General features: G+C 52.9%; 1 long non-coding RNA gene across 1 annotated transcript; it reads left to right on the top strand.

Moving 5' to 3' along the window:
- The first annotated feature begins 1,969 nt into the window (after positions 1 to 1,969).
- LOC132333745 (uncharacterized) lies at positions 1,970 to 6,171 on the top strand. Its single transcript, XR_009488252.1, has 2 exons — positions 1,970 to 2,321; positions 4,802 to 6,171. It is a non-coding gene; the product is annotated as an uncharacterized LOC132333745 (long non-coding RNA).
- Positions 6,172 to 10,153: the final 3,982 nt, after the last annotated feature.

Below are 10,153 nucleotides of genomic sequence, written 5' to 3' on the forward strand. Positions count from 1 at the left end.
CTGGAAGGAAAAATCTGCCTTGGCTCCTGCTGCCGGCGTAAATATTTGTGTTCACAAGTGTTGGCAAATATTTGAGCCATCGATGTTGTTTAACCAAGAGCTTTGTCTCACAGAGTCCCTCTCCCTGCTCAGGCTCCCTTGGAATCACATCAGGCAGTGGAATCCTCCTGGTGCTTATGAAGGAGGGGATCAGATCCTTTCCCTTTGTGAATTAAAGACCGGGCAGGAGCTTATGGAGGTGACCAACAAAGGGTGTCGGAAGTGCTGACAAAGGTCATGCCCCACATCCGATTGCTCTTGGCACAGATTCCTTGGGGAGATGAGGAATTGAGCCTGAATTTGCAGGCACAGAGCCATGCTGGAGGATTTTCTTGCCTCTACAGCAATTCCTAAGCTTTTATTTGCTATATTCCATGGAAAGGGACAGAGGAAAGACAATTTGTTTCCCGCCATGGCCGTGGTTGTTCAGGTCAGATGTGGTCAGACTTGGTGCCCCTCTGCAAAAAACTCCCTGACAAGAGTTTGATGCCTCGACAGCTTCTGAGGGAAGAGAAGCAAAGTGCAAGGACAGCAGGAGTTGGTAGCCTGGGAATGGAGAACAGGGGCTTTGGCCTCTGGAGCAGAACTGTGACCACAGCTTGGATCTCCCCAGCTCTGGGCATGGAATTGGATGTGTCCCCTGCTTGGTTTTCATCTTCCTTTCAGGACAAGTTGTGGACTTCCCATTCCTGGAAATGTCCAAGGCCAGGTTGCACCAGGCTTGGAGAAACATGGGATACTGGAAGGTGACCCTGCCCATGGCAGGGGGTGGGACTGAATGGGATTTAAGGTCTCTTCCAACCCAAACCATTCTGGGAATCCCTGATTATGCTCCATAAACACTCCTTGCTAACTCACACATGGACCTTGCTGACATTGCCCTGAAGCTTATGGAGAGAATTCCCAGCTGTAATCCCAGCTCAGTGGTGGATGGCAACGTCTAAATCCATGACAGCTGTTTCTGCAGTGACTTTGTGACTTGGCTCTGGGACCTGTCCCCCCAGTGCCCACTGTCAGTGACAGCATCACTGAGAAATTGTCCCGCTGACAAACAATTAGCAAGAAAGTCCTAAAAATTGCCAGAGCAGTTTCTTGAGGAGCTTGAGGGGTGCCTTCAAATGCCTTCAAAGCCTTTTGTGCTTCAGCGTGGGTCTCTGTGGAGAACACACTAAAGATGTTGAAGTGGAAAAAAGAATTGCAAGTATATCCTGACAGAGCCAAAGAAAAATTGCCATTTCAGACAGATGAGAGCCAGCACAGGGCAATCCCAGAGGAGTAAGTGTGGATAGAACAGCCCTGAAACTACCTCAGCCTCACCCACTGGGCTGGGGTGAGGACCACAGCAAGGATGACTTTAAAGGACAAGGGTGACTTTAAAGGATGAGGACCACACCTGGATTTTTCAGGAGTAAACATAGAAAGCAACACAGGAGACCACTCCAGGCTCTTCCAGCTGTTTCTTCAGTGGAAGATGTTCCAGCAATACACCCCCACCTGCACTTCTGGGTGCTCACCTGACCCAGTGCTGAGCCAGGTAAGGCAGCAGGGCCAGCACAGGAGCTGCTGTCCCCTTCCCTGGCCGGCAGCTCCCTCCCAGTGGCTGCATTGACCTCTGAATAAACAAACCTCGGCAAAGGCCTTTCCTAGCCCAGCCAAGTCCAAACACAGCCCGCATTCCTCTGATTGTAAACCCTGAGTGCAGGACACACTCCTGGGAATGAGCTCGCTGTGTTTTCCCTTTGATTCCAGCCTCTTGGGAAGATTAAACAGTGTCATCAGCAGGTTAATGCCCAGTGACCTCGGCTCCAAACATTATTGCCTTGCAAATAACACTGACATTTCCATATTCCTGCCTTGCCCAAGGGTACAGCAGCCACGTTGCAGGTGCTGCACTGGGCCGGCCGTGCTGGAAGGGAGGAGTGCAGGGATGGGAAAGGGCTGGGATACAGCACTAGGGGCTGGGAGAAGGAAAGGAGCTCCCTAAGGGAGATAAAATCCATCCTCCAGGGAACAGATGTCTCCCTCACCTCCTGCTCAAGCTCCTGCTCCCTGGGCAACTTATTCCACAGCCTGACCACTCTTCCAGTGAAAACATTTTTCCTTAAATCCAATCTGAAGCTCTCCTGTGTGACTTGAGGCTGTTTTCCTTTCTCACTTGGGACACGGCAGAAGCAATTGACCCCACCTTGCTACAATCGCCCTCCAGGTGACAAGCACTGAGGTCCCCCTGAGACTGTGAGGTCCCCCCAGAGCTCCAGCCCAGGCTTGAACCACAGAACCAGGTAAGTTTGCCTTGTTGTAGGTGTGGGGTCACAGAGAACGAGCCTTCCCCTGAGCATCCCAAGCACGGCGAGGTTTCTGCAGGAGACAAAGGAGAGCTGGAGCTGTTTGGGCTGGGAGGAGGCTCTGCATCCAGGAAACTCCTCCTGTAGGAGATGAGGGAGACCTGGCCACCCACAGCTCTGGCTTGCCAGGAATCCAGGCTTCCATCTGGCCAAAGCTGTGCCAGAAGTGTCGCTGCCATCGCCAGCAGGTCACCACCCCTTTCCCTGCATCTCCCTCCTCCTCTGCTCGCCCTGGAACCAGCTGACTTTTTTCACAACCAGGAAACAATCAAACAACCTCTTGAGCTGCTCCTCCTCCTGCCAGCACGGCCATCTCCCCAGCAAAGGATGCTGTGAGTATTCCCAAGGCCTCAGGCTGTTCCATGCTGTTATTCCAGCCTCCCGGTGGGGAAAACCCTCCGAGTTGCAAATACCTGCGTTTCGTTAAGTAAATAATCACACCCGATAAAACATCCAGGCTGCCGGGATGGAGGAGGGGGGAGCAGGAATGCAGGCGTGGGGATGAGGTGCTGGCAGTCCCAGTATGCTCCAGTAGGTAACTGGGAACGCTGGCACCACTGCAGAGGAATTAATGAAAAGCTTTTAGGGGGGTCTGTGGGGGGAGTGTTCCATTTGTTCAGAAAGAGCAGAACTGGGAAATGCATCCAGCACAACTCACCCAGCCTCCTTGGGAAAAGCTTGGAAACTGCCCGGCTGTTTCAGGCTCCCAGGGGGCAGAGGAAGAGGAAGGTGGGTAATCCCAGTGGAAGGAAAGCTGTTCCTAAAGCTCTGGGGGACTTTCTGTGCCCCTCTGGGTGCTGGCACCTTCAGAACTGCTGTGAAGGGAACGCAGCCCTTGTGGGACTCCACTCTGCCCCTTTTCCAAGGCCACTGAGGGAGTTCCTGCTGGAGCCAGGCTGTGATCCTGAATGTCCTGGCTTGCTGCCTGCTCCAACCACGAGCCCCTGGTGCTGCTGCCTCCCTGCAAAGTCCCCTCCAGCTTTTTATGGCTCACCTGTTTGGGAGACTTCACACATTCAGAACCGAGGCTTTAAAACCTGTGGAGAAAAGGGAGGAAGGGAAAAGGGGAAAGAGGAGTTCAGCCAGGAGTGAAACACTCAGGAGGTGTTGGAGCCTTGGGCTGGGCCTCATCAAGGTTATCCAGGTCCATTCCAGACTATGGAAAGGCAGCTGGGGGCTTTGCCCTTGCCAGGATCACAGGGAGGGAGGTGTGGGGTAACCTGTGGGACTCTTGGGAAGGCCAGGAGGAGCGGGGTGGGATCAGGAAAGGCTCGTGCCAGGCGCAGGTGGGCCTGATGGACAGCTTAGAGCTGCGCCTCGGATTGTGAGCTGGAGGTGCAAGCAGGGCTGAGAGGCTCCTGGAGTCATTTCTCAGTCATTTATTCATCTGTAATTGCCTGTCTGCCTGTCTCGGAGCTAATGACTGGCTGGGAAGATTTGCAGTTGGGTTTGCAGGAGGTAATTACATCCCAATCTCGCTGGATGACTGTGCCTCCAATGAAGATAAACTCCTTGGAGTGGGGCTGCACATGGCAGGGATCAGTTGTATTCCAGAGCCCAGGCATGGCAGGGCAGATAAGGAATGTTTGCACTGCTGCTTCTTTATCTGCTGACCTATTAAAAGCTTTTCTGTCTGAAGGGAGTGAGGAGCCACCAAGGGGGTTAATCCCACAGCTCCTCACTCCTGATGGATGAGATTCCAGCCTCCTGGTGAGACTTGATCACTGGCTTGGGGTTCTGCGGGTGCTCCTGCTCCTTTTTTAGGCAAGCCTGGATTGGTTTTTGAGCTGCCCCAAGCTGAGCTCCAGGTCAGACCAGAGCAAAAGAAGTAAAAGGGAGAATCCAGCTGATGCCTCGGAATAAAGCCCTGTCCTGGGGGGCAGGGAAGGAGCTACAGCAGCTGGACATGGGTGGGTTCAAGACTGATGTTTGGACAAATCCCCTTTCCTATTCAGGAGCCCTTTTCTTATACCAGCACTGCATAAGAGGTTTCTCTCTGTCCCTGTCCCCTCAGTAAAGCATCACTCGAGTGCATAGTTTGTCACCAGCTTTGTCACCTGAGGACATTTCTGGAAGTATGGAGGGCCTTGTGCAGTCCCAGCCCTGCTGTGGGTCCTGGCTGTGCCGTGAGGACACCCCAGGGGACAGGAGGAGGAACCTTCACTCTCCTCAGGCCTCTGTTGGTGTGTGACTTTAAAGCCCCAGCCCCGCTTGGAGCACGAGCCAAAGCTCTGAGCTCATCCCTGTCCCAGGGAGCTGCTAAACCCCCTCAAATCTTTCTTGTTCAGCAGCACTTCATATAAATCCCATAATGTGCGGATCACTGCGGCTGCCAGCGGCTCTGGGGCGGGGGGGGGTGCTGGGGGGATGCTGGGGGGATGCTGGGGGGATTATTGCAGTCCCTGCTCCTTTCCCAGGGGATCACGAGAAGCCATGGGCTGCCAACAACTGTCTGCAGGATGGAGGCACGCCGCACCCCCGGGAATCAGCTGGCAAATGGGATGCACTGGGGATGGATTAACAACCCATTAGGGCAGAGAATCAGGGCTGCCTTACTCAAATCCCCCCTGGAATGCTGGGATTCCTGCCTTCCATCCCGGGGCTCTATACAGCGATCAGCATCGCCTCGCCCCGGAACATCAGCGAGGGCTCAGGGCACTGCAAAACCCTTCCCAAAGGGAGGGCAGGAATTTCCTGGGATGAACCCAACAGGTCTGCTCCTGCTGCAGGTGCTGGGTGTGGATGTGGCCGAAGGGACACTTGGGAACACTCAGGAACACTCAGGAACACTCAGGAACACTCAGGAATGACTCAAACCTGCTGCTGGAGGAGCTGTAGCCATGCACTGAGAGCCTCTGGGCACAATGTCCTGCCTGCTTTTCCCCTTCTCCCAGGAAATTGCCACCCAAGAGGCTTCCAGGAGCAGTATGACTGCAATTCCCCCCTTCCTGCTGTGCCAGGGAGTTCATCCTGGTGGCCAAGGAATGACTTTTAGTCTGATTTTTCTCTCTCCAGAACTAATAATCTGGAACTGGTGACAAAACCAGGCATTTTGTCCCTGAAGGCCACTGGATCCCTGCTGGGATCATGACCTGGTTGTTGGAGGTGACTGAGGAATGAACATTCTGAAATGGGATATTGGAATAATCAGTGGAATCCTTCTTCCCACCAGGGAAAATAAAAAAATCTGGAAGTTTGTGCTCAAAGTGAGAGATTTCTGGCTGCAGAGGTCACCTTTGCCATGGGATTCTGGACTTAAATTTGGGACAGTCACATCCCATTCCCCTCAGTCCCCGGTTTTGCACAGCTCAGGTCCCAAGTCCTTTGGGAATTTCATGTGGAGAGTTTTACAATGGGAAGAATTCTCTGTTGCCACCTACTTGGATGCAGATTGGCAGCACTTTGAATCCAGTTCAGAATTCCAGGAATGGGTTGTGTTGGGATGGAAAAGAACAGGAGGAAAAGGCAAATTGCTGCTGTGATGCCATGGAATGCTCAAATAGATCCCTGGCATTTGGGCATTGGGATCAGCCCAGCTAGAAGGGATTAAGAAAATAATAATGACATTTTTGCTTCCTGGAAAACACAGTTTCATCCAAAATAAAACCTTTGCAAAAGGGAAAAAAAAAAATGAAGATAAAAATAGCCCAAAGAATCAGCACAGCAGGAAAATTCCGAGCTGGTCATGGAATGAACGTCAGCATTCCCTGTTTGTGAGTTCCTCACTCAAATTGGGTTATGTTACAATACTGGAATGAAATAAAGTCACTATGAAAAGTTGCTTTTTAAAAGTTCTTTGCATTACTGGTATAAAGCAGAGGCTTCCTGGTGAAACCAAAATCCAAACTCTGGGATCTTTCTGGATCTTTGTGGGTTTGGGAGAATGGCAGCAAGATGAGAAATCCCAGAGAAAATGGGAATCTTCCTGCCTGAGAAGGCAGTGGATATTAGGCCTGTCCATCTTTTTAATTTCTTGAATTATTCCTGTATTTCCCTTATTCTTTGGGCAGGTGAGGCAGTGAGGGAGGTTCCTGCTCCCCATAGCACCGTGGGAATTCAGCCTTAATTCCTTCCTGGCAAACCCTGCCTGCTCCAGCCACACATCTTCCCAATGGCAAAGCCAGTCCTGAGCCTCACACTAACACAAGCCCAAATTTGGCACTTGAGATAAGGCTCAGCTTGGAGATTCTGCCTCTTGTACCTGTGCAAAGCTTCCATTCCAAGGGAGCTGCTCCCAGAGTCAGGATGGGCAGGGAAAGGAGAAGAGACAGAAAATTGAGCTATTTTCTTGTTCTTCTGCAAGATTTTATTGCTCTTTTTCACATGATCCTCTTCATTATTTTCTTTTCCCTCGGGGAATGTTGTTCATTTGTTGATGATCTGACCTGGAGAGGGTGAGGATGATCTGTGGGTTTTGGCCTTGCTGACCTGCTGAACGCTGTTGACGCCTGGGCTCCCACAGATCCATAGTGTCCAGTTCCATGGAGGCAGCACAGGGAGCAGGGGGTGGCACGGGAGGCTGTGGGAAGCTTTAATTACCCCAATTGTCCCCAGTGCCTGAGATCCTAATTGCTAATAAATGTTCCTGCTGAGTAGCTTTTATTTTTCCAGGGCGATGGAATAACAGGGAAAATATGTGAAAGTCTCCGGATTTCTAGAGTGTGTTTTTCTTTCATTTATATTTCCCTAATTATGCTGTCATGGGCTGCTGAAAATTGGACCCCCCTGCCTTCTTCCCTTCCCAAAAATGACCAAATAAACAGAGCAGTGGCAACCTAGCTGGGATAAAGGAGAGATGGGAAGGGGTGGTTCTGTATCCTACTGCATCGAGCCCCAGAGCTCACAGCTGCTGCTGCCGGGACCATGGAATCACACTGTTGATGTGGAAGCAGAAGATTCCCAGCTGGAATCTTCAGTGGAGATGCTCTGGGACAGGCATCCCTCCTTTCCAGAGGGATGTGGATGTGGTGAAGCTCAGATGGAGGGTGGCAAGCTAGGACCTCTCCTCTCCTCTCCTCTCCTCTCCTCTCCTCTCCTCTCCTCTCCTCTCCTCTCCTCTCCTCTCCTCTCCTCTCCTCTCCTCTCCTCTCCTCTCCTCTCCTCTCCTCTCCTCTCCTCTCCTCTCCTCTCCTCTCCTCTCCTCTCCTCTCCTCTCCTCTCCTCTCCTCTCCTCTCCTCTCCTCTCCTCTCCTCTCCTCTCCTCTCCTCTCCTCTCCTCTCCTCTCCTCTCCTCTCCTCTCCTCTCCTCTCCTCTCCTCTCCTCTCCTCTCCTCTCCTCTCCTCTCCTCTCCTCTCCTCTCCTCTCCTCTCCTCTCCTCTCCTCTCCTCTCCTCTCCTCTCCTCTCCTCTCCTCTCCTCTCCTCCAGGACCCACTCTTGCCATGGAAAAGTGCTTCCCCTCCAATCCTGGGGTACTGTCAGCACACCCCGAGCTGCTCTGCACATTTTAAATAACATTTCACTGAGCTGAGTGTGTGGTACAGAAACCACAAGTGTGAGGATCCCACAGCCCATAAATATAAAGGAGAGTACAGAGAGAGAGGAGACTCCAGAGGGGGGGCACAAGCAGCAGTGGGATCACACCTCAAATCCAGTGTATTGCAATCCATGTAAACCACAAAGTGCAAAGAAGGTACCATAAACACAAGGCAGGCAGCACAGAGCTCCAGGAAGACTTTTCCAGGTTTTGGTGTGCCAGGAGCTGAGGCAGGAGATGGCTTTAGGTCTCCAAAACTCCTGGCTCTTTTTCCCACATGCAGAAGGCCTGGCACTGGATTGGGTTACTAAAGCATTCCAGCCCCATTCCCACTCACAGAAATCTCTGCTTCCTTGAAAAAAATCAAACCACTTCATTTTATTTCTCCTCTTCCCTTCCCCCTCCCCTGGCTGAGCTCTGCCACAGCCCATGTGGGTTTGTAGCCCATTAGCCAAGGTGCAAGGGTACTGAGGCAAATTCCACAGGGCAAATTCCACCTAAGGAAACAGGACTGATGGTGCCAGGAACCTCCCTGGGGCTCTGCTGTGCTCAGGACAAGGGGACAGAACCACAACCTGTGGCCATTCAGGGCACCCTGTGACATCCCCTGGCACAGGTTCCCAGAGAACCTGTGGCTGCCCCATCCCTGGAAATGTCCATGGCCAGGCTGGAGAGAGCTTGGAGCAACCAGGGATTGTGTAAACTGTCCCTGCCCATGACAGGAATGGGACTAGATGTGATTTAAGATCACTTCCAATCCAAACCACTCCATGATATTCAGGCCCAAATGGTTTCTGTGATCTCATCCCTCTCCTTGCCCTGCATCTCTCCCGTTGTCTCCCCTGTGCCCTCCATGATCCTCTCTGGGAAGGTGCTGTGCAGATTTTCCTGCAGAGCTATTAAGTTCTTGCAGTTTCCCTGTGGATCCTATTAGCCAAAGAATTTACTCCTTTTCCAGAGCTCTTTTTTACTCTTTTAAATGAAAACACTTCAAAATATGTCTATGTACACCTTGGCTTGGAGATGGAATTTCAGAGCTGAGGCTGTGCGTGCACATTTCTGCCGCTTTCTACCTCAAACGTTTTCTTACGTCCACAAATGTATGAAAAACCCATTAGAGAATTGAATTCCCTCGGCACACTGGGTTCCCTGAGCAGGCTTCAGCTCTTTCCCAGCTCCAGGAGTCTGGGTTCCTGCTGATCCTGCCCTCCCTGACATTTCCCCCCAGTCCTGGGTGTGCAGCCCTTCCTGGCACTGCTCCTTCCCCGGCTGAGAGGCCAAACACGCTGGGATCTAAAGCATGGATGGATTTGTTTCCATGGCTCCAGGCTCAGCCTGCCTGGTGGCTCTCAGTGAGGCAGAGCTCCATGCAGGTCCCATCATGTGCCCAATGCTGAGATCCAGTCTGTCCTATCCTCATGGGATCCCAGGGTGGGTTGGGATGGAAGGGACCCTAAAGCCCATCTTGTCCCATGCTCTGCCAGGGGCAGGGACACCTTCCACTATCCCAGGTTACCCCAAGCTCTGTCCAGCCTGACCTTGGACACTTCCAGGGATCCAGGAGTAGCCACAGCTTCTCTGGAAAACCATTCCAGGGACTACCCACGCTCACAGGGCAGAATTCCTTCCCAACATCCCATCTAACCCTGCGCTCTGGCACTGGGAAGCCGTTCCCTCCTACATCCCTGCGTCATTACCCCATCCCTCTCCATCCCGAGTCCTTCCTCCCACCCCAGCTCAGGGGTGTCCCCATCCCTCGTGTCCCCTCTCCTCCTGCTCCCTTCCCGCGGCTCCCTGGATGGGGCTGTGCCTGCCGGCTGCCTGCTGCCGCCTGTCCCCGGCAGAAAGCTCAGCCTGTGGTGCCTCACAAAGCTCCCTTTGAGCCCCGAGTGCCGGCGGGGGGAGGCTCTTGTGGCTGGGGCTGGCGAGTGCCTGCAGAAGGACTTTGTGAGAGGCACAGGCGCTGCCAGGAATCTCATTACAGCCCCCGACTGACGGCCGGGCGACGATGGCCCCAAACAGGCACCCGGACACCGCAGGATCGGAGCTGAGGGGCTGCTGGAGACCCCCGGAGCTCCCAGAATCCCAAACCTGTCCCGTCAGGAACCCTCTCCCAGGTTTTGTGCAGGATGGGAGAGCAGGGCAGGAGCAGGGCCCGGCTCATCCCTAACACTCCGTCTTGATTGAATGAATTTCCACTCGGCCAAGCGCTGGAGTGCGGAATTGCTCCCCCACAGCCTGGCTGGGCTCACTAAGGGTTAATGTCGGGGCCAGGCAGAGAATCCATCTCCATT

The sequence above is a fragment of the Haemorhous mexicanus genome, chromosome 14 (genome assembly GCF_027477595.1).
Source record: "Haemorhous mexicanus isolate bHaeMex1 chromosome 14, bHaeMex1.pri, whole genome shotgun sequence".
Lineage (NCBI taxonomy): Eukaryota > Metazoa > Chordata > Aves > Passeriformes > Fringillidae > Haemorhous > Haemorhous mexicanus.